Source organism: Pezoporus flaviventris, unplaced genomic scaffold (assembly GCF_033815535.1).
Source record: "Pezoporus flaviventris isolate CSIRO_AGI_PZ_B2104156 unplaced genomic scaffold, CSIRO_AGI_Pfla_v1 ptg000007l, whole genome shotgun sequence".
NCBI lineage: Eukaryota > Metazoa > Chordata > Aves > Psittaciformes > Psittacidae > Pezoporus > Pezoporus flaviventris.
This window is the reverse complement of record NW_026892555.1, coordinates 27,796,707-27,822,124: the sequence shown is the minus strand read 5'-3', so window position 1 is coordinate 27,822,124 and position 25,418 is coordinate 27,796,707. Positions and strand designations below refer to the sequence as shown.

Below are 25,418 nucleotides of genomic sequence, written 5' to 3'. Positions count from 1 at the left end.
TTTGCTACTGGTATAAAAGGTTGATACATCTTTACTATCACACATGGAATATTAGGATTTTGTATATTATTCTTGTTGGAAGGAAAAGCAGGTGTTTTTGTAAGGCAGGCGCTCCACTTGGTTTTCCTTTTTGCTATTCCTTTTTTTTCCTCTATCGCTTCACACCAAAGTAAAGACAATTTTGAAAAACAAGAATTGGAGAAATTCCAACTTACAAAGCTTTTTATTTTTTTTCTTCACTAATAATGTCTTTTGCTTTTTCTTAGGTCTTCATTCAGTCTTTAAGTGGACCTTCTCTAACAATTCTTCCTTGTTCTCTTTTAAAATAGAAGTCTTTGCTTAACAATGTCAACAAAAGAAATTCTTAACAAGAAATGTATCAGACAGAATCTGTCAGAATGTTACTAAAATAATTAGGCCACATGACTTTTTGTGTGTGTGTAGGTATTGAAAATGTAACATAATAAAAGAACTATAGCATAATTAACATACCTGTTGCACATGAAAGTCACTGCTGATCCTGAAAAAGAGAACTTATGGACAGGATGTTTGCAAGTGGTGTTCTAAAGAATGAATTCTGGAAACATTTTGAAAAATACTTTTAATTATGATTAAAGTATGAAAGTACAAGGAAGGGTACTGATGACAAATTTGAATCCTCTATACATAGCTAAATGAGAAAAGATATCTTGGAAACTGGAGTAATAAGGATGAGGTGAATTGTAAAGGTATGAAGTTTAAGGTCATATATTTGGGGTCAATTATAAGAATTAGGAATGGACCTGTGATCTAATCCCTTAGAAGAAATAGAAGAAGAGAAATACAGTGAGTTAACGGAATACAATGAAAAATATAATGAATTACAAAAGAGCTACAGCCATGCATGAAAAGAGTACGCTCGAAGGATTCCAGAGAGAAATAATTGCCAGTAGATAGGGTGAAACATAGCTTTGGAAGGGAGATGTTTTGGTTATATTTTGTTTTATTTCTACAGAAGACAGAATGATGAAACTTTTTTTCTTGTCTGAAACTTCTGCCATTGCTGTGATGTAAGTCAGAAAATTACTTAATCAAAATGACATAATAAGGGTAGAAAGGTATAACATAGAGATATCTTTACTGGGAATGCAAGAACACATTACTCATAAATTCAGCTTCAGGTCCTAAGAAAAAGTAAAGCATAATTTGTTGTAAATTTAGTTTGGCCAGGTGCTGAACAATCAACTGTTTATTGCAAGAGTGAAGTGTATCCCAGAATAGAGGTCTACCTAGGCCTTTTAGTGTAACTCTGTGTTTACATAGCAAGTTTTGTGGTTTTTAACATATTTTTTTAGCTTTTGCGTTCACAACCATATGAAACCTATAAGATTAACTCAAAACCATTGTTAAAAGGTATGAAGTTATCTACCTTTACAAATTATTTCTGACTAACCTCATTATTCTTTAGTACTATGAAATCAACTTTTATGTCATAAATATAGAATTCATGAAAAGAGCTATTAAAGAGCAAATCATCCAGATTTTGAAATACTATAAATTATCATCTGAGACAGATGTGCTTGAATAGCTCATTTCAATTTACTTAAACTGCACTGCCAGTAAATGAATGATTAAATCCATGAGCAAATAAAATAATGAGTGAATTTTTCTCAGTAAGATCAAAATCAGTAGGTATGAAATGAAGACTGTTACTCCTTTAATACAAACTTTATACCCTGGTAGTATGTATGTATAAAATCCCAATTACAATGAAACCTATATTTTACTGTAGTGTAGTAGATGTCAAAAATCTGTACAAAGTTAGATCATAAAATTCTTGAAAGTCCTATGTTATTTTTGGTAGAGTTCAGATGGTCTGTGAGCCAGAAAGAAGAGAGAATCAGTAGTTTCCTGTTAGTGCTAGATAAAGTCTCTCCCTGAATACAAAGAAGAAAAAGGGGGTTTTGTTTGATATAACAGCAGACAACTTTTGGAAGTCTTCCAGTTTACAAATTAATTATAATGGCTGTAATCAGGTATTTTAAACTCTGGAAAGCAGGGTCTCATTTAAACTTGGGTTTGTGTGACTGCATAAAGCCAGACCCAGATTTCAATTTTGCTAGGTTGCTAATGAAACAAAAATATTGAAATGTGATTGTGTATCACCAACAGTTTTTCAGCTCACAGAGATCGATATGGATCAAATCCTGACACCATTACTTTAGAGAAGCATTCAGTAAAGATGCAAAGTGGGAGAGTTCTGTCGTGGATTGTGGCAGAAACAGCATCTATGGGAATATACTGCAGGTACTGGAGGGCAGTGGGAATAACAGACTCCTTGAACTCTCGGGATAGAGATGGGATGAAATTTCGATATTCAAAGGAGGTCTTAAATAGACTTTAGTGCACTGAGAACTCGCATAAGTAAAGATAGCTGATTATTCAAACTAAATATATGCTATGCATAGGTCAGGAAAAAATACATGCAACTTTTGATCCTCAGCTATATGAGAGTACTGGCCTTAACACCAGTTTGTGAGAGTTCAGTGTTCTGTGAAGAAGCAGAGCTGTGCTAATCTCCTTGGCTGCTTGATACGCGTAAAAACAATACTAGTGGAAAATGTGATACAAAGTAATGTATTGAAATGCAACACTGTCTTCTTCCCTTTTGTGATGAGCCTATTTTCATGTCTATATTCAATTGTAAGAATAAATTTGTCACTGAACAAGCTAAAAGTAAATTTCTTGTAGCATTATTCCATTACATAGATAGATAATGATGACATTAGCTGGGCAAGAATAGATGCTGTATGTCACAGGAAGCTTTGAAGAAGAGTTGTTTTTTCTCCCCTTCTGATCCACTGAAATTCTGACAATGTAAGATTTGATGTGATTTTCCTGGAAAATAGTAAAGTTGAGGTACTTCAACTTTGCAACGTCTGATATGATTACAAGGATTGCAAATGTGAATATAGTGCAAGATTCTTAATCAGCATGTTACAAAGAAAAAATACTGGTTTTATGAAGACAACTACAGACAACTCTCTATAGTGACAAGTTTTCAATCATTATGTTTCCTTTTGTAGACTACCCTTCTGTCAGCAGGAGATTCAAATCCAGCTTTTTTCTTTTGGCTTTAAGGTCTCAGACTAAAAATGCAAGATGTTTTTAAGCTGTTTGTACACAAGTATGCAACAATTAAGAGGAAACAAAATTATTCCAGAGCTCTGCTGTAGCTATGGCAACTATCTTCCACTGCACTTTATTTAGATAAATAAACCTGACAGCTAGTAAGAATGAGGTTTAACATCTTTTTTCTTTCATGATGGAATTTCTTAAATGTTATTTTCTTGGGAAAATAATATTATATATATATATATAAAAAAATTGCTATTACTTCTCCATTAAAAGTTTTTTTTAACACAGTGTGTTAAATAATTTTAGATTCAATTTCATGCAAATGAAATTTACAATGCATTGTTTCTTTTTTTGTCATTTTACTTAGTTGGAGAAAATTAATTTGGACTGAAGTGTTAGTTCTAGTGAAACTATGGGTTTAAAAGTGTTTCACCAATTTGCCTTTGGTTTCCCAAGCTCCTCTCATATAACTTGTGAATACATATTTTATATGTAGCAAAAGCCCAGAGAGGACAAATCTCACACTGTAAGTAACCAATTTTATAAGTATGCTGTGAGATCAAGGCTCTGTTAGTGATGTCCAGTGACATGCCAATTTAGGCCAGCACTGCCAACATTCACTTGTCTACAGCTTTTTTCCTTGTGAGGATGCTGATTCCTTCTCGATATCCCCTTTACCTTTCCTCCTGTCAGCTTTTAGTGCAAAGCGTGATGTCATATGGTATGGAGTACATCTTTGGTCAGTTTGGGTCAGCTGTTCTGGCTGTGTCCCATCCCAACATTCAAGGCCTGCCTAGTGGCCTTTGTGGTCAAAGGGGATGATGGAGAGATGGCCTTGATGCTGTAGGAGCACTGCTCAGCAGTGGCAGCAGCCAAAACACTGGTGTGTGTTATTAACACCTTTCTAGCTACCAATACAAAGAAGAGCACTATGAAGTTCTTATTATGTATAGGATCAACCAGATCCTATAGTAATCCTATACATAATCCAAGTGAGAAGTTTGCTTTCCTGACCATTATTTTTATGTGTATTATAGTACAATTCTTTGATAGACTGAAGAGTTCACTGGCTGCATGCTAAGGGATGGAGAAGACTTTTCTGCCAGTGTAGTATGGTGACCCTGTGGGAAGTCATACATGCATCTACTAGTGCCTCCTTTCACAGAATCATGGAATCACAGAATCACAGAATTGCTTGGGTGGGAAAGGACCTTAATATCATCCAGTTCCAGTCTACTAGTTGCTGAAATCATGCTATGGTATTTGTGTGAATACTGCTAAATATTGAGAAGAAAATCCAAGTTTCCATAGTGATTGTTCAGTGTCACAAAACACTGGAGCAGTCAACACAGATTTTTAGGCAAATTGAATTCAATCATTAGCAGTTTTCCTCATATGTTATATGGAATTCTGAGACAAACAATTATTCATAATTCATTATTTTTCAAAAAAATATGGAATTATTTCAGTCCACAGAAATTCAGAATTTATCTGCATTTTCTCTTTGATGCAGCATTATTATTTTGAAAATGGTGATTTTCTTATTTTATTTTTTCTCTGACATTTGTTATCTTTTATTGATAGATGTAAACTTATATAAAAGCCAGAATGCATATGTGTATGTGTGTATATATATGTTGTAAAAATGTAAAAACATGTATTGAAAATAAATATGGAAATTTAATTATAGGCACTTTTTACTAAATTTCTAATTCTGTAAGGCTGCGTTTGAATTTGTTAATAATATATATATATTTGTACATACTGTAACATATGCTTGAATAAGGGGATTTTTGTTTCCAGTTATAAACCATCTGAAATATCTGACATATTTGAGTGGAGCTGTCAGCTGCAGAACCACTGTAAAGGGAATTTTGTGGGAGCAATTTGAAATTTTGTTTTGAATCTGTTTTTTACAGCGTGTAGGAAACAACATATTCATTTATAATCTTTTAAGTTGTTTTTGTTTTTTTTTTTAAGGAGGATGTGTTTAGAGACAGATATATTATAAAATTTTCTTTGCAAAGTTAGTTTCACAAGTACATGATAAGTATCCAAAGCAGTAGGTTGATGCTGGCATTCTTTAATTGTGAAGTGCCATAACAATATGATTTTACTATTGTTTATAATAGTAAACATGAAACATGATGAGAAAATGAACATGAGCAGGCAGTGTGCGCTTGCAGCCCAGAAAGCCAACCGTATCCTGGGCTGCATCAAAAGGAGAATGACCAGCAGGTCGAAGGAGGTGATCCTGCCCCTCTACTCTGCTCTCGTGAGACCTCACTTGGAGTATTGTGTGCAGTTCTGGTGTCCTCAACATAAAAAGGACATGGAACTGTTGGAACAAGTCCAGAGAAGGGCCACAAGGATGATCAGGGGACTGGAGCATCTCCCGTACGAAGATAGGCTGAGAAAGTTGGGGCTGTTCAGCCTGGAGAAGAGAGGGTTGAGTGGAGACGTCATAGCAGCCTTCCAGTATCTGAAGGGGGCCTATAGGGATGCTAGGGAGGGACTATTCATTAGGGACTGTAGTGATAGGACAAAGGGTAATGGGTTAAAACTTAAACAGGGGAAGTTTAGATTGGATATAAGAAGGAAATTCTTTCCTGTGAGGGTGGTGAGGCACTGGAATGGGTTGCCCAGGGAGGTTGTGAATGCTCCATCCCTGGTAGTGTTCAAGACCAGGTTGGACGAGGCCTTGGGTGATATGGTTTAGTGTGAGGTGTCCCTGCCCCTGGCAGGGGTGGTGGAACTTGATCTTAAGATCCTTTCCAACCCTAACTATTCTATGATTCTATGATTCTATAATAAATATATTTATTATAAACACATTTACACATTAGCTCTGCAATACTAATGTTGCATTGATGTTATATTCAATAATATTCCAACTTCTAGGTAGAGCAAATAAATTTTAAAGATATCTATAAAATGTCTTTTAAGAAATCTAAATATTTTTGTAAATAAATTGTCAATTTTGTGTGTATGCTGGCAATGTGAGCTAGTTACTGCTATCCCCAGGCCCCTTTGCCAGATTTGCATAATCAGCAGAAATAATATAGTCTTAACCAAAATGTTAATAGTTTAATTAATGTCCATGTTATATACTTATCAGATATTGGGCATAGACATATATTTCATTTATCAATTTTTCACAGATAATTAAATCACAACTTAGTATATGCAACAGGGTATTTCCAGCCAGCTAGGTTAGTTTTAATGCTAGGATAATGGTCAATTACATAACCTGAGATCAGATCTATCTGGAAATTCTGAACACATTCCAAAGAAGACCATCATGAATGTGCATTTACAATAATCTATCTTTGTCGCTGAATTGTCCATGCTCAAAATAATTATTTCTTGTCACTGGAGAAGTACATGCCAAATTTATGCATAGAAGTGCAATTGGATATCATGTTAGCTTGAAAGAGACTCGACTCTGTTGTGAATAGTAAATCTCAGTTACTAAATCAATAATTTAAAGTGTTCTTTAAGGGTATTTCTTTGTTTCAAATCCCTCTCTGGAGGCACCCAGCATGAGCTGCTTTTGCCGCTGTACCAGTCAAACAAGTTACTTTATTGAACTTAAACATCTTGTCAGGAGAGAGTAGACATAAATGAAAAGGAGTCATAGATCCATAGAACAGTTTGGGTTGGAAGGGACCTTAAAGTTCATCCAGTTCCAGTCCCCCTGACATGGGCAGGGACACCTTCCACTAGATCAGGTTGTTCAGAGCCCCATCCAGCCTGGCCTTGAACACTTCCAGGGGTGAGACATCCACAACTTCTCTGGACAACATTTTCCAGTGTCTCACTACCCTCGCAGTAAATAATAAATAAAGGTCTGGTCTCACAAGAGCAGAATAAAGTGGGAGGATCACTTCCTTTGACCTCTGGTCACATTTGTATTTATGCAGCCCGGAATATGGTTGGTTTCTGGGCTGCAAGCACACACTGACCGCTCGTGTTAAGCTTCTCATCAGTCAACACCTCCAAGTCTTTCTCTTCAGGGCTGCTCTCAATCCATTCTCAGCCCAACCTGTGGCTGGGCTTGAGATTTCCCCAGCCCAGGTGCCGGACCTTGCACTTGGCCTTGTTCAATATCATGTGTTTTGCATGGACCCACCTCTCAAACCTGTCAAGGTCCCCCTGGATGGTATCATTTCCCTCCAGTGTGTTGACTGCACCACAGAGCTTGGTGTCATGAACAAACTTGCAGAGGGCATACTCAATCCCACTGTCCATGTCACCAACAAAGATGTTGAACAGCACTGGTCCCAACACTGACCCCTGAGGGACGTCACTCATCAGTGGTCTCCACTTGGGCATAAAGACATTGACCGCAACTCCTTGGGTGCAATAATCTAGCCAATTCTTTATCCACCAAATGGTGTATGCATCAAATCTATGCTTCTCCATTTTAGAGACAAAGCTGTGAAGAATCATTGAATTGAAGAAAAGAAAGAAAAAGCCACTTTGTTACACTTTTTATTGAAGACTGATTTTAAGACATGCATGAAATCAAAAACTGCCATATAGACAGTAAAAGACACTGTTGTCAAGATAGGCTGTCCTAAGGTCCAATAGCAAAATTATGAAAAGGTGGAGACCAATACGTCAGCTTCTGTTTGGCCCCCTGGAAGTGCATCCTTGGATCTGCATTTGGGAAAGAACTCAGGAATTTCTGCTGAAGAGTTAGGAGAAAGGTGACATGGCAGGCCTTGAGGAACACTTTGAATTTTATTGGTTCACATCTTCAGTTGTTTTAAGACTTGAAAACTTTACAAGGGCCATAGAAGAATAATGTCTTCAAGGCAGATTGTGAAAATTTGACATTCTGAACAGTTCTCAGAAACATGCTGCTGTTGGTTTACAGGCAGGAATTTTTACAAATATTCCTCTAAGATTTCTAACACCTAGGGCAGCCATGCTATTGACTGCTGCCTGGGAAAAAATATAAAAAAGAAATAGCAGATCCTGAAAACAGAGACAAAATATGAATGTGTGCAAGAAATAGAAAATAGTTTACAAATAGTAGCTGAAAAACCAATACAAGGAGGAATACAAATCTTTACAGCTCTGCAAAATTTATTTTTTTTTTTTCTAAAGAGCAACTGTTTCCTAGAAAATGTATGAATTCCAAGAAAATTATGAGCTTTCAAAGCTTGCAGAAGTCCCACTAGGATATGGATCATTTCATAAACTCAGTAAGACTACTGTTAGGAGAAAGGTCAGCCCCTAAAGAACTGTCTGCACAAGACTATGTTAAGCAAGAAAAGCCTCTGCAGGTGAATGGCTACTCAAAGACTCAAGTATTTCTGTGAAGTTTTAGTCTGTGAAATGTTTGGAAGTTTATAACCTGGCAGCATCTATTTTTGTACCTAAATTGTAGGTAATTTAATTAGTAAGCTTTTCTATATATCTAGTAATTGTTTGTGTTCGGTGTGTGGCATGTTTGAAAATTAATAGAGGTCCAATATCTTTTCCTTAATACAAGCAGCTCTAGAGATATATGTGAGCAATTGCTGAACACATGCTTACTTTCATAGTCAGTGCATTGACAGTGTAAAATTAGGTTGTAAAGTGCTGTAAGATATCTTCAGTATGAAAGGTTCTGTATAAATCCAAATTCCAATCCAAATTTCAATCTGTTCAAATGAACATAGTTATTAAGTCTCTGTATTGTTATTAATGTGCTATAAAATTATATTAATCCTCTTTACATTTGTTTTAACTTACTTCTGGCATCAGTACGAAAAAAAAGTCCCTGAAGTTATTTCATGAAACTGCTATACTATCAAAAATAAAGTGATAGCTATCAGGCTCAGACCTTAACTGTACTGTTCATCTTCTTTTCAACGTAAGTGAATGCACCTTGGACAAACTTGGAAACAATTCTGTTTGAGGAAGTGGAAGAGTAATACCTGTTCTCTGAAACCAGACTTATGATAGTTTTATGGACTGGGAAACACGGGTTTTCATTTTTCAGAGTATGATTATAGCTTTCGCATACTTTCTTAAATTCACTTTACATTGGAAGCAAGACTCAAAAGTTCAGAAGGTTTTGGAACCTACTGATTTAAGCATAGTTTATTATGATTACAAGAAATTTGGTAGCTGCTGATGATAATTTTAGGGAATAATGTTCTTTGGTAAAATGTGTATCATTCTGACAGTTTAGGGAGTGGTAGCAGAAACAGCTTTGTTGCACTTAGCATGCTACCAAGTAACCTGATTTGACTTTAGAACCGCTTTTTCTAAACAGTTTTTCATTTGGGAGCAGAGGGGTGGCAGGGGACAATTATTAGCAGTCTAGCTGTTGATAATTTTCATAAAAACAGACTGGTTGGCTGGGGGAGTTTTTTTCCTGTTGCTGTCATGTTTTAATGCTCGTGGAGGTTGAAGCAAATAATTTTTGCAATATTACGTTAGTGTACCAATTACAAATACACAGCTCTTCTAGTCTCACAGATCCTCACTATTAGAGAGCTTAAGCAAAAAAAAAAAAAAAAAAAAAGTGGGGCTCTCATGCTTATTAGATGCGTATGTACTTTTCAGATTCCTGAAATCTTTCAGGACAACGCATAATTTAGATGCTGAAAAGAAAATGAAATGCAGCACCTACAAACTCAAAAGTAGAAAGGACAATGCAGAAATATCTTGGCACAGTCACTGCTGAAATTTTTGCCACGAGAAATCCTGGAGACACATAAATAATGCTTAAATTAAATATATTCTGGTTGCACGCTGCCCTGCATGATTATCCACACTCTTAATACTTATGTTCACATCTAATTCAGCTCTAGAAAATCCAGTTCACTTTTAGGTTAGGGGAGGTGTGGGGGCTAAGGGTACAGTACTGGCTGAGAATGTTTTACACCTCTGTTCTTATGACGAGAGTGGGCTCAACAAGAATTGTCTTAACCTGCTTTACTCTTCCATAGCACTTACACTTTTTATGCCACAGTGTCTCGCACATACTTCTGTATCTTCACGCCCTGAGCAGTGTCACATTACAAAAGTTGAGTGCGTCAAGGCTCAGAAAATCACTCTTTCCCAACATCAAACCTGGTGCTGGCAGAGAAACTGCTTAGGACACCGAGGAAAACATAGCCAAAGTTAAAATATGAGTGGGAGCATAGTTACATCAACAGCTTCCTTGCATGTGAAATTTAAAAGCATGATATCTAATCTGTAAATGCCAGAACAGAGATGTACTGGATGTTCAAATTCAAAGCCATGTCTTTGGAAAACTGTGACTACCAATGCTCTTTCTTTGAAGACTTGTATAAAATCTTGCATCACATCATGGGGCCACAGCACAATGTCCTTCTCTCTCTCAGCTTACATGGACTCCCTTAGGAGTCATAGCAGTTTAGCAAATACATGTAAGGTCTACCTACTCTTACCAGGCAGCCTAGAAATGTCTTGATGGAATAAGTTGGGCAGGGAATAACTTGATGAAGTATAACAAGGGAAAGTGTAGAGTCCTGCATCTGGGCAGGAACAACCCCAGGTTCCAGTATAGGTTGGGAAACGACCTGTTAGAGAGCAGTGTAGGGGAGAGAGACCTGGGGGTCCTAGTGGACGACAGGATGACCATGAGCCAACACTGTGCCCTTGTGGCCAAGAAGGCCAATGGCATCCTGGGGTGTATTAGAAGGGGGGTGGTTAGTAGGTCGAGAGAGGTCCTCCTTCCCCTCTACTCTGCCCTGGTGAGACCGCATTTGGAATATTGTGTCCAGTTCTGGGCCCCTCAGTTCAAGAAGGACAGGGAGCTGCTGGAGAGAGTCCAGTGCAGGGCAACGAAGATGATTAAGGGAGTGGAGCATCTCCCTTATGAGGAAAGACTGAGGGAGCTGGGTCTCTATAGTTTGGAGAAGAGGAGACTGAGGGGTGACCTTATCAGTGTCTATAAATATATAAAGGGGGAGTGTCACGAGGATGGAGCCAGGCTCTACTCAGTGGCAAACAATGATAGGACAAGGGGTAATGGGTACAAACTGGAACACAAGAGGTTCCACTTAAACTTGAGAAGAAACTTCTTCTCAGTGAGGGTGACGGAACACTGGAACAGGCTGCCCAGGGAGGTTGTGGAGTCTCCTTCCCTGGAGACATTCAAAACCCGCCTGGACACATTCCTGTGTAACATTATGTAGGTGTTCCTGCTCTGGCAGGGGGATTGGACTAGATGATCTTTCGAGGTCCCTTCCAATCTCTAGCATACTGTGATACTGTGATACTGTAACACAGAATCATATAGGAGAATTTACAGCTCTGAGTTCGTTCCTGGCAAACAACAGTGATAACCTCTTTGAAATACATCATGAACAGGCCAGGGTCAATGGAGTTCTCAGCTCACTTGAACTACTTGTTCTTGGGAACTCAAACATGAATTCAGACTCTTTTGTCAAGTCAGGAAAGGCACCGTTAATGTAATCATTAAATACCACTGAGAACATCTTTATAGAACCTAAGTGTTACAACAGAGACATGAAAAAAGAAACAGAGAGGGAAGGAAGCATAGAAGGCTCCTCTGTCGCAATACTAAGGGCATGGGTGCTATTAGTTTCTGTCAGTGAGGAGTGTCATTTCAGCTCTCCTATCTGGTAAATGTGTTTTCCCTTTCTTTTCTTTGCCTAGAAGAGGGAGAAAAGGTAGGCAACAGGGTAGTATGTGGAAAGGGAGAAGACTCATTTTCCTGTTCCATCTGAATGTCTTTCATATACCACTAAAGGAGAATAGACATTTGGCAATGTAGGGGCTGCTTGAGGAACACATAGATTTAAAATAGGAGGAAAGCAAAACCAGTATATAGACTGAAAGATGCTTTGCTCTCCTATGGAGTCAAGGATTATAAAATTAGCTACCAATGAAGGAAGTAGTTGATTGGGATTTTCCAACCTTCATCTTATGAGAGCACGTGAAGAAACAGTTGAGCATGAAAGAACTCTATAAATCATTGTTTTGTTTTTTTATTTTTGTCTCAGTTTGCTCATTTCAAGTTTGATCTTATTGGGTTTGGTTTTGCTTTAACAGAGAGTTTAATATACATGAATATTAACCACACTGAGATTTCCTAGATTTTTTTTTTTTTTCCCCTTAGAATTTCATGATTAAACAGACTTAAGGCATAGACAAGTTTGGGAATGGAAGCTAGTTTCAGAGGAAGCCAGTCTCAAAAAATGCCGTAAGACAACAATACTTTTGCAGTCCTATATATGAAGACATGCACATAAATCTCTTGCAAGAGGAAGACAGGATCCTTTTGAAAGATGCATGCACCAAGCAGAAATCATTAAGAATCATTAATGATTATTGGAGGTTCATAGATGAATTCTACTGATAAATTAATGATTGTTTATCTACTCTATCTACTTCAATCAGATCATGTTAGTTGGATCTTGGGTGTCTTTCCATGGGTCCAAACTAGCAGCCAAACATAACTAATTAGGGAAGATATGGGGAAAGAATGAATTATTTTAAAAATTACAGTGACATTTTAAGACATACTGTTTTTCTAGACTGTACATAACACAATAAGTATATTCACTTCTGTTGCTGTCATAGACTATCACAAGTTTAGTGAATAAATTACAGTGATTTACATTAGGAAGTACTGCCAGTGTGTAGCAAGGTCACATAGTGATGTATTGCACAATATTGTTAAGTCTATCATCAGTGTATTATATCTAAAACATCAGCCCCTTGATGTTGTCTTTTTATACAGTAACACAGTTTGGTGACTCATTCATCATTATAAATTACTGATTCATGACACCATCCTCTCTAGTTTTTGTATATATAGTGGACTTAACAATTGAAATACTCATACCCCTTACAAAAAAAATTAGCTTCATGTCTGTTCATTTACCTTTGTAGCTCTTTCCTATTGGAACTTGGCTGAAATAATTAGCTCTAACAATATATTGTGGTGTTATATTATTATCAATTGCTGTTTGAAAAAGTATCCATTTCACCTAGGCAACACACTAGTGCTTTATTCATGGACTACCGTAACTGAGAAACCTCAATGACAGATAAAAAGCCTGGATTGTATTTCCTTTATTTTTTAGATAAAAGGCACTGAAGCTATAAAGAAAAGAGCTCTGCTGCAATATTACTAATTGTGACTCTAATAGGTTAAACTGTTAATTTTATCTTCCTCTGATCAGAGATTTTCTCAAGATTTTTCTCAGTAGTCATGCACAGGAACAGTGTCAATTCAATACTGAGAAGGAATACCTAGAAACCATTTAGTCTTTTAGGGGAAATTCCCATCAGGAACATGATCTTCTGCTAGCTAAGGCCTCAGCGTGCTGGTGACATCTGAGAACTGGCCCCCTCCCTCCCTTTCTGCGACAGGAAGATTTAAACTACCAGAAGTAGGATGCTGGGCACATCTGTAGGGTGGGTGTAACACTACACCCAAGGCATAGAAACTCGGAAACCTTTGCATAACAATTTTAACTATTTTATTAACGAGGTTTCTGGATTTTAATTAAATAGTTTAGACTATTTTACTGCTAAGATATTAACTGGAATAAGAATTTTTTGGCTCCATTTGAATGGTGTGTTCCATTTTGCCTACTGCAAGATTTTGATTGCATCAGGTTCTGTCAGTCTCAAATGTTTATTTTTCCAAAGGCTGAAAACGCTAAAGAGATGTTGAGTTTGTAGGTTGAATGGGGAATAGATATTTGAGAAACATGAGATTTTCTTGCACACTTGCAGCTTTGAGTTCTCTAAGTAGTGCAGTATGCAGCAAGATATGTGTTTTAGGTAGCCTGATGGGAATTTAGAAATAATGCTTTCTTTGGAGTGATATTTCCCTGCCATTGAAAACATGGGGTTATATTCTCCCAGTGGGTAATGGCTTACACATGCCTGGAAGAAACCTCTTCATTCTTTTAATACTATCCCCATAGGCATTCATGTAATATAAGTGATATAACTACAGAAGGATGCTTAGAAACAATTACACAAAATACTTCCACAAACAGATTGAAGACTTTCAATATAAAAACCTAAAAAGCTTCAGTATAAACAGAAGACAGTATGAAAATCCAAAGCAGTCCAAGCACATTTCCTTTAGCCAGTTTGTTACCAGGGTAAAATGAGTGTCCAATGTATTTGCTGGGTGACTAGGTCTTCAGGTCTTATTTCCATCATAATGTGAATACCTAAAAAAGAGTTTCTTTTGTCTTTGTTAAAAAACTTGGTGTTGTTTACAACAAAATCAAAATAAAAATACATACTTCAAAGAACCAGATATATTTTCCTTTTTTTAGTAATTATATGACAACATAATCCCCTGAGTGACTTTAAGCCACTGTTTGTCTGGTTTTGCATGTGAACAGCACATGAAGAAAGTCATCTTCTGTCAAAATGCTGTGAAAGGCAAGTCCTCATCAATGTTTGTCATGTCTGTGTCTACTAAACTACCAATTGAGTGGGAAAAAGAGAATGAGTCTTCAAACAGTTACCTATGTGCCTCCTCTCTTTCATAAAACCACTCAAAATTATTTCCAAAAAATATTTCTATTCCACAAAAAATGTTGATGCAATGATAATTCTTGTCACATAGATAAATGCATCTCTCTGGTTTCTCCTCTCATCTGTTTCTCTCCTCTGCTGGATTACAGCAAAGACTTTTCACAAGAAAACAATCCCCTTTTTAGGTCAGAAAGATGAAGACAATAGAATCATAGCATCTACTAGGTTGGGAAAGACTTTTAAGATCATCAAGCCCGATCATTACCCTAGGACTGTCAAGTCCACCACTAAACCATATCACTGGGTGTATCTACACTTTTTTTTGAACACTTCCAGGGACTTTGATTCCACCATTTCCCTGGGAAGCCTGTTCCAATACCTGATCACCTTCTACGCGAAGAATTTTTTCCTAATATCCAATCTAAACCTCTCCTGGTGCAGCTTGAGGCTGTCCCACCTTGGGCTCTTGTCCCATCACTTGTTACCTGGGAGAAGAGACTGATCGCCACCTCAGTGCAAACCTCCTTTCAGGTAGTTGTTGAGCAACTTCCCCAGAGCCTTCTCTTCTCCAGACTAAACACCCCCAGTTCCCCCAGTTCCTCATCAGACTTATTCTCCAGACCCTTCACCAGCTTTGTTGCCCTTTTCTGGGTCTGCTCTAGCTCCTCAATGTCTTTTTTGTAGTGAGGGGTCCAGAACTGAACATAGTATTCTAGGTGCACCCTCACAAGTGCCGAGTACAGGGGGACACTCACGTCTCTGGCCCTGCTGGCTACGCTATTTCTGATACAAACCAGGATGCAACCTTCTTGACTGCCTGGACATGCTGTTGGCTCATGTTCAGCTAGCCATCAATCAGCACCCCCAATGTAAATGGAAAGATATCTGTTGTGGCATAAACAAATTTTGCTTTCAAATACTCTTATGCAGCACAGGAAGATACTTTTCCATGACTAAGATTTCTAACCTACTGAAATGAGTGTCTTATGATTTTTATAATTTTAGTCAAATGTGTTAATATCTAGGAAAAAACATCTAGGTCTTTTTATTCCATTATAATTCTAATCAAATGTAATATGCATGGCAGTCATCACAGTGAATAGGATGTTTGGTATGTTATTTAGTTATATACCCTTTTTCAGTGAAGCCCTTGCTGCAATTATATTCTTTGATATACTGTGGTAGCTTAGGGCATATCTTCTTACAAGATTTTACTGCTTCTGCATCAAAATATCAAATGATTAAAAAGAAAAAACACCCAAATCAACTACAAATCGTAAAAATCCCCAAAAACCTCCACAACATCTGGAATATCTGGAACATTTCCAAAGCTATTCAGTGTATTTTCTGATTTTGTTATAAAAGTCTTCAAAGCACACTTTCAAAAATTGAGTTATATAAGTTTTCATTATTACATTCACATTTCCATTTTCTAGACCTGATCTAAAGAAATAATTTACTTTTCAAAGTATCATACAGATATTTCTTAGTGACAGGAGTTACAGAGTCTCTGTATTTGTTTTCCTAATTTTTTTTTATTGGTTGGTTACTTATTTATTTATTTCATCTTTAGTTTTTTCTTGATATTATTCTCAGTCTTCCACAGGTCCTTTTAAGGCAGGTAGCTTTAGGCTGCTGGGGTGGGGGTTAGAGCAAGTTATAAGCCTCTGGAATTCTTCACTGGGAAAATACGATGTTCATGCTGATGTTTTCTTCTTCCTGTCTGTAAATCCACAGTTTTTAGCATCTTTGCTTTCTTCATTGGTCTGCTTCTCCATATTACATACAAATTTACTAAATATGGTGCTCTTTGCTTATGTTATATACTACTTAATTGCTCTCCTTGCTACCCCTAAAATTAGTTGTCTTGCTCCTGGTTTGCATTTGTTTTAAGTAACCACTGGTGAGATGTTTATTATGTCTAATTTTCCTGGGTATGAAATAAAGCCTCACCTTGAAACAAGGAGAGTAAAACTGAGATCTGAACTGGAGAAACCTAACATATCTAAATGATGGCTACAATCTGCCTAGTCCCATCTAAGATCTGCTCTGGCTCCTAAGCTGTCTATCCAGATGTGAGAGGTTCTTGTAAGCTTTTGTCATGCCTTGCAACCTCAGTCCAAATGTCCTGGATAATCAGTGCATCTGAACTAGTACTATGACCTATATTTAAATAAATAAATGAAATTAGGGTATTACATGTTACACATGTCTGGTGTTGGTGAATCAGTGGGACCTTCCTTCATACCAAGGGTTCACTGGCTGTTCTGTGCAAGCCTAAATAACTACCTTATGTGTATCTGCTTACATTTAAGTGTCTGCAGTCTGGTATTTGAGGTGAGCTGGCTCATAATGGAAAGCAGAAAAAACGTTAACCTTCTTTGCTTACCATAATGGGCTGTTATAAGCAAACTCATTTTCCTTTCTTCATTCATCCACCCTAATTTGGTGCTTCTAATTTAGATATTCTTATCACTGCTTTTCACTCAGTTAGGAAAAAGCATTATTGTGAGATGTGGATGTTGCATGAAAGCTTTTTTTTTTTTTTCCATAGTTCCACGTAGCAGTAACAGTTCTGTCATTCCCGCATAAGCACATCTATGACCCTGTGGCATTCAGTTAGTGTAAGATCTGGTAAAAATGTTATTTATATTTACTTCTAGTGCTGTGAAAGCTCTTGTTTACTACTTTGCTTTCCTCTCTGTGATACATAAGACCCATGCACCATCCTGACAGCAGGAACAGAAAGCAGCAGCACACGAGGACTGACATATACTTTGACTAAAATTTCATTAAATTTATTAGGCAAGAGATATCAAATTAATTAATGATAAGTACTAACATGCTTTCTCAGTACTAACCCTTAAATAACTGAGTTTGAATTGTTCTTTATATGCGATTGCATGTATATTTGGTTAGATTTTAAGTTATTTTTTTATATGTGATTCTGGTTTTAGTATGATTACTTTGGAACAGCTATTTCTCTTATTCACAGAAAAAAAAATACAATCTACATAATTCTTGTTGCTTTATTTCTTTATAGTGTTATGTGCTAAAAGTCTCAGATCACATGAAGATCTATGATACACGGATCAATGATACACAGATCCTTGGAAGTTCTACAGTGTTATCGATTGATTTCAAAGAATTTTGCATACTTTTCTGTCTGTATATATCTTTTGACTGACTTATATTTCAGAGAAAAATTGGGGTCCTGTCGTGGTTTAAACCCAGTTAGGTAACTCGTTCGCTCACTTCCCCCCCTTTCTTGCCCTCCCCCTGCTCTCGGAGGGACGGAGAGGAGAATCAAAAGAATGCAACTCCCACGGGTTGAGATAAGAACAGTTTAGTAACTAAGGTATAACACAAATCACTACTGCTACCACCAATGATAATAATGATAAAGGAAATAACAAGGGAAGAGAATACAACACCTCAGCACCAGCTGACCGATAACTCGCCCCCCAAGCCCGACCAAGCACCGACCGATACCTCCTCCAACCCTGCAGTCTCCCAGCCCTTCCGGCTAACTCCCAGTTACATCCTGGGCATGACGTGCTGTGGTATGGAATAAGGGGTGGATAATGTCCTGGGTTCAGCAGTAGCAGTCATGTTTCTCCTCCTTGGTAGCTGGTGCAGTGCAGTGTTTTGACTTTCGGCTCGGGAACAGAGCTGATAGAGATGTTTTGGTTTGGCCAAGGACTTTGTGAGCCTCATGCTCTGCCAGGGAGGAGGGGAAGCTGGGAGGAAGCAGAGACAGGACACCTGACCCAAACTGACCAAAGAGCTATTCCATACCACAGCACGTCATGCCCAGGATGTAACTGGGAGTTAGCCGGAAGGGCTGGGAGACTGCAGGGTTGGAGGAGGTATCGGTCGGAGCTTGGTCGGGCTTGGGGGGCGAGTTATCGGTCAGCGGGTGGTGAGGTGTTGTATTCTGTTCCCTTGTTATTTCCTTTATCATTATTATCATTGGTGGTAGCAGTAGTGATTTGTGTTATACCTTAGTTACTAAACTGTTCTTATCTCAACCCGTGGGAGTTGCATTCTTTTGATTCTCCTCTCCGTCTCTCCGAGAGCAGGGGGAGGGCAAGAAAGGGGGGGAAGTGAGCGAACGAATTACCTGACTGGGTTTAAACCACGACAGGTCCACATACTGGTCTTTGAACTTTTCAGTAGCTCAGCTGGTCAGCCTCAGGAACTCTTATATATCTGTCAAACCTGGACCTTGTTTCTGCCATTTTTCATGCTAAAAAGAAACTTTTGCTGACCAGAATCCTTGTTTAGTCTGTGCATGTGGAAGATACTTTGCAGTGTGTCAGAACTAGTTCCACAAGAAAACTTCACCTTATTACTACTTCTCAGTTTGTCTGTCAAATAATCTGTCCCCAGAATAAAGTTAAAAAGTAAGTCAAATCAGGAAATACAGGGTCTAACCACATCTACATTTTAATTTGTTCCTTAAGGGTTAAGAACTATGTTTTGAATAGTTTACATTGAATTAATTGTTCAACAGTGTCCTGGGTTCAGCAGTAGCAGTCATTTTTTCTCCTTCTTAGTAGCTGGTGCAGTGCTGTTTTTTTGACTTTCAGCCTGGGAACAGTGCTGGTAACACCGATGTTTTTAGTTGATTCTTAGTAATGTTTACTCTGACCAAGGACTTTCTGAGTCTCATGCTCTGCCAGGGAGGAGGGGAAGCTGGGAGGAAGTAGAGACAGGACACCTGACCCAAACTAACCACAGAGGTATTCTATACCACAGCACCTCATGCCCAGTATATAAACTGGGGGCAACTGCCTGGAAGGGCGAGATCACTGCTTGGTTGGGCTGGGTATTGGTCAGTGGGTGGTGAGCGGTTGTATTGTCTTCCCTTGTTATTTCCATTATCATTATTATTATTAGTGGCAGCAGTAGTGGTTTTGTGTTATGCCTTAGTTACTGGACTGTTCCTATCTCAACCTGTGGGAGTTACACTCCTTTGATTCTCCTCCCCATCCCTCTGGGAGCGGGGGGAGGAAAGAAGGGGGGGGGGTGTGAGAGAGGAGGCTGCATGTTTTTTTCTGGGCTGCCAACTGGGCTTAAACCATGACAAACAGTTGTCATCACTGTAAAGGAAATCACACACATAGATAATTCAGCAGATCACCTTTATTTAATTATTCTAGAAGAGATCAGTTAAAATGTGATGGATCATACATAATTTGCTTCCTTATATGGATTTCAGATTAAAGCCACATTTATATCAAAATATCATTTCAGTTTTGAATATGTAATTTCACTCACAGTTGAGTGTGAGTGAAATGCACTTAGCTTTGGTCACGTAAGCTCCAGTTCTTTACCCCTCTTTGCTATGACAAATTTTTATATGCCTAGCAGACAACATTATCATGACAAATTCTCCTGTTCTTCAAAAAGGATGTTTTTGAACATCTGATGAAATTAAGACTGTGACATTACAAAACTACAAAACTTACCTCTGACTCTCTTTGTTTTATTTACATGTGGAGGTCACATGTTTTAAACAGCTGATTCAGACAGTTTTAATATAATGCAAGTAGATGTTGAACACCGCTTCAGAACATTGGTGGTAGGCTTTTCATGATAATACAGCAACTATCTTCTGCTGCCCTTCTTAGAAAATGAGAATATTGCTGGAAGTAAACTGCTGAACCATATATTAAGAGAAATTACAGTTACCTGGATGTCTTCGAGCTATTGAGACTGATGACTTTTTAAAAAAATTTATCAGCCTCCAAAAGCTATGGCATTTACTTATTGTCCTTTTGGACATAATATAGTAAAATATCTATGGGCCTTACAGCTAACACATAGAGAGATTTTGCCTGGTTTTCTTACTAATCAAAAATATGTCTTTCAACAATATGTCCTGAGAAAAATCTTTTTATGCAAGCCCATCTTCCTTTTTTTGTTTTTTTTTTTTAATGGAACTAGTTTGGAAATTGCTATTTTTTTTTTTTTTTCTGAATGTCTGAGATAACTAATTTCATTAACTGAACCTTTTTAGCTACAGGATAAAAATGGCCTCAGGATAATATTTCTTCAGCCAATTTAAACTTCTGAAATACTGGAAATATACTGGCACAGAGAAATCTGACCTGGCATATTAGCTACAATTCTTTAAGAAGTTAACAATAGAAAGTCTTTGATTTTCTAACTGAATCATAATTGAAGATTAAAAAAAAAAAATCAGCAGAATATTGCTTACAATATTTTTAACCAGAGATAATTCCTTGAGCATTATTATTAAAAAAATAAAATTATGCCTATAGTTTTACTTCTAGTAGCAGAACAACTAATAGGGAGAAGAATACAACTGTGAATTAAGATATCAAGAAAAACATCACACCATGGAGACAGAATATGGTTGCCAGACCCTACTAGAGATTGCACAAAAAAATATCTATTTTTTTTTCTTTTGGTAGGAAATAAAAAATCTCTTTATATATATCTAGAGTATTAGTATATGCATAATAATATGTGCTGAGTTAATAAAGCACAGTATGTGAGAACATCTTTTTAATAATCATACTCTCACATATAATAAAATCATAAAACATTTGATTAAAAAAAAGTAATGGAGTTCAGCGCTCTAACAGCATGTAGACCAGACATAATTTCCTATTTGTTATTTTCTTTAGCAAGTACTAATTCCAATTTTTTATATGCTTCTCTGCCATTAGACAATTTAATCAAGTGTGCTTCAGAATGTGACGTTAAAAGGCAAGAAAACTGAAGATTACTGGGTTGATACAGTAAAGTAGAAGGCAATATATCAGATTTCCGATAAGGCTTAGTTATCAGTGTAATGTTCTTTTTGCACATATGAAGTGTACATGTATACTTGGCAAAGAAAGACTGCAGGCTCTATTTAATTTCTACCACTACTTAAAAGACCAATCTTCAAGCATTTTGGAGGAATAGGTAAGAAATCTTCATCAACTAAGAGTTTACCATTTTCTTCAGCAAGTATTTCTATTGTTACTTGATTAAACCAATACCTATTAAATAATCTTCAAGGCCTATATAATGTGAATAGAAAATACCAGTGGATGACAAAACCATCATAAATAGCTAGATTGACAGCCAGTCAGCATGCACTGGCAATATCTTGCACATATAATAATAACACAAACTGATAAAAGATACATTATTTTTGTGAGTTATCTATGAAATTAATATTTCGAGATTACTGCACGCAATCAGATGAGATTCATCATAATGTGATAAAATAGATGACAGGTATATACCTGAAGAGATATCGCATCCATGGAACATGATATTATAGTAGATATGTCTTTTCTTCTTTGCATAAAGTTTTTTCTAAAATGGAAATTACAAGTATACATGCATCTTTTATTCTTTGGCAGCTTTTTAATTTCCCTTCTACATGTAAAGGTATGCTTAATCGATACTATTATTTAAATTGCTCTAAATGAACAAATAAACAAACAAAAGCTTTGGCATACCATACATTTTCTTTGAAATCAATGATTAGTTTTGGTGAGTTGAATACTTTCATTTGCATTTCTATTATATTGTTCTATAACAGAGAGTCAGAGCACTAATGGACTAAAAGTATTCCATATGAAGCAAGCTAAACTGGCACAAATGAATTTCAAATATTTGAATTTTAAGATAATAACCAAGACAGGATTCAAGATATTATGCAAGCCTGTCCCTAATTATACTACTATTATTATTATTATTAGAATCATAGAAGCATAGAATAGTTAGGGTTGGAAAGGACCTTAACATCATCTAGTTCCAACCCCCTGCCATGTGCAGGGACACCTTATGCTCAATCATATCACCCAAGGCCTCATCCAACCTGGTCTTGAACACTGCCAGGGATGGAGCATTCACAAACTCCCTGGGCAACCTATTCCAGTGCTTCACCACCCTCACAGGAAAGAATTTCCTTCTTATATCCAATCTAAACTTCCCCTGTTTAAGTTTGAACCCGTTACCCCTTGTCCTATCACTGCAGTCTCTAAAGAAGAGTCCCTCCCTAGCATCCCTATAGGCCCCCTTCAGATACTGGAAGGCTGCTATGAAGTCTCCACGCAGCCTTCTCTTCTCCAGGCTGAACAGCCCCAACTTCCTCAGCCTGTCTTCATATGGGAGGTGCTCCAGTCCCCTGATCATCCTCATGGAACTTCTCTGGACTTGTTCCAACAGTTCCATGTCCTTTTTATGTTGAAGACACCAGAACTGCACACAATACTCCAAGTGAGGTCTCACGAGAGCACAGTAGGGGGACAGGATCACGTCCTTCAACCTGCTGGTCACGCTCCTTTTGATGCAGCCCAGGGCTGCAAGCGCACACTGCCGGCCCATGTTCATTTTCTCATCAACCAACACCCCCAAGTCCTTCTCCACAGGGCTGCTCTTAATCTCTTCTCTGCCCAACCTGTAGCTGTGCCTGGGATTGCTCCGACCCGGGTGTAGGACCTTGCACTTGGCATGGTTAAACTTCATGAGGTTGGCATCAGCCCCCCTCACAAGTGTGTCAAGATCCCTCTAGATGGCATTCCTTCCCTCCAGCGTATCAACCAAACCACACAGCTTGATGTCATAGGCAATCTTGCTGAGGGCGCACTCAATCCCACTGTCTATGTCAGCGACAAAGATGTTGAACAAGACCGGTCCCAACACTGATCCCTGAGGGACACCACTTGTTACTGGTCTCCAGCTGAACATTGAGCCATTGACCACAACTCTTTGCGTGCAGCCATCCAGCCAGTTCTTTATCCACCGAGTGGTCCATCCATCAAATTGATGTCGCTCCAATTTAGAGACAAGGATGTCATGTGGGACAGTGTCGAACGCTTTACACAAGTCCAGGTAGATGACATCAACTGCTCTACCCCTGTCCATCCGTTCTGTAGCCCCATCATGGAAGGCCCACCAGATTGGTCAGGCAGGATTTCCCCTTAGGGAAGCCATGCTGGCTGTCACCAAGCACCTTGTTATTTTTCATGTGCCTTAGCATGCCTTCCAGGAGAATCTGCTCCAAGATTTTGCCAGGCACAGAGGTGAGACTGACTGGTCTGTAATTCCCTGGGTCATCCATTTTCCCCTTCTTGAAAATGGGGGTTATATTTCCCTTTTTCCAGTCGTTGGGAACTTCACCTGACTGCCATGATTTTTCAAATATGATCGGCAGTGGCTTCGCAACTTCATTTGCCAGCTCCTTCAGGACCTGCGGATGGATCTCATCAGGACCCGTGGACTTGTGCACATTCAGATTTTTAAGATGGTCTTGTACCAGTTCCTCTCCTACAGTGGGCACAAGGTCTTCATTCTCACAGTCCCTGCATCTGCCTTCCAAGACTTGGGTAGTTTGGTCAGAACCTTTGGCAGTGAAGACCGAGGCAAAGAAGTCATTCAGAACCTCAGCCTTCTCCAAATCCTGTGTAGCCAGTTCTCCCGAGAGCTTCCTGAGGGGGCCTACATTCTTCCTAGTTTGTTTTTTATTTGCTATGTACTTGTAGAATCACTTCCTGTTATCTTTAATACCTCTAATTCTAACTGGGCCTTATTATTGTTGTTGTTGTTGTTTTGTTGTTGTTATATTTCTATACTTTTATTTTTTAGTAGAGCCTGAAACAGCACAGTGAAAATATGTACTATAATCTGCTCTGTCCCCAAGAATACATGAATATATATGCATGTGTTAGTATGTATATGTACATGTATGTCTTTTGTTTGTATCATTATATACATATATATATCTATATATATATGCACACATACACATATATAAACACGGTGAAGTATGTGAGACACTCTTTCAGGTACTTTCAGTACACAGACTTTGGGTACTCCTGCTGTTATCTCTCCTGGAGAGAGACGGTTGTGATGAAAGTGAAGCACCCACTTAAATCAACACACTGTACTTTTGGGATGCAAACAAACCATATTTGATGCAAAATCTCCCTGATATTTGTTAATATTCTTGTTTGTAGGTATTTCTTCTCGATTTAAACAGTGAAAACTACTCCCCCACTTCCCTCTTCTCCCTGGAATTGAACCAAACTTTTATTCATTATGTGTTCTGTATTGCCTTAGCACCATCTTACATCTTTTTCCTGCCTGGAATATAAAAGAGATTTAAAAAGTTTTAGTATGCACAGATTATACTTTTAATGCACTGTTTTACATTCTTCTTTTGAAATGCCTGTGGATTTTAAATAGTACACTGTTACTTTCCCTGACTATCCAAATTATTAAGATTATTTATGTATGCATCCAAATTTTGATATTCTCTGACAGAGATGCTTTTAAAGATTTTGATGTCAATACAGATGTCGAAGTCATATAATAATCATATTTGCAGCTGTGACAATCTTCAATATTACATAGAACTGGTATTGTGGAAAAAAAAGGAAATATTTGTTCATTTTCTAGCTTTTATAGATCTTAAAGCAATTTGGAGAACTATTCCAATGAAGAATTAATTTGTCCAGATCTAATAGACTAATTCAATACTTCAAAGCATTTTATTTAGTATATAAGATTAATTTAACATGCACTAGTCTCTCCTTAACAATGATTAATGATAGGGCATAAAAAATTGGATCAAAGGGTTTTCTTGTTCTTTAATTTCATCTTTATTCATAGAAAATGCTGCTTAACTGCTTAAAGGTTTATACCTACTATCCATTTTTATACTTATAAATCTGTAGAAGTAAAGCTTAATTGTTGTACATTGTTAACATTCTTGCTATAAAATAAGGAATGGAAATTAACCTTTGTACCTACATATGCTCTTATTA

At 37.6% G+C, this 25,418-nt stretch overlaps 1 long non-coding RNA gene across 1 annotated transcript in view; it reads left to right on the top strand.

The window, feature by feature from the left end:
* LOC133266724 (uncharacterized) overlaps positions 1–25,418 on the top strand; it is a 796,291-nt gene that overhangs the window by 704,959 nt on the left and 65,914 nt on the right. The window contains exon 2 of the long non-coding RNA XR_009742495.1: positions 5,363–5,421. This is a non-coding gene — a long non-coding RNA (uncharacterized LOC133266724). The remainder of the gene's footprint in view (positions 1–5,362; positions 5,422–25,418) is intronic.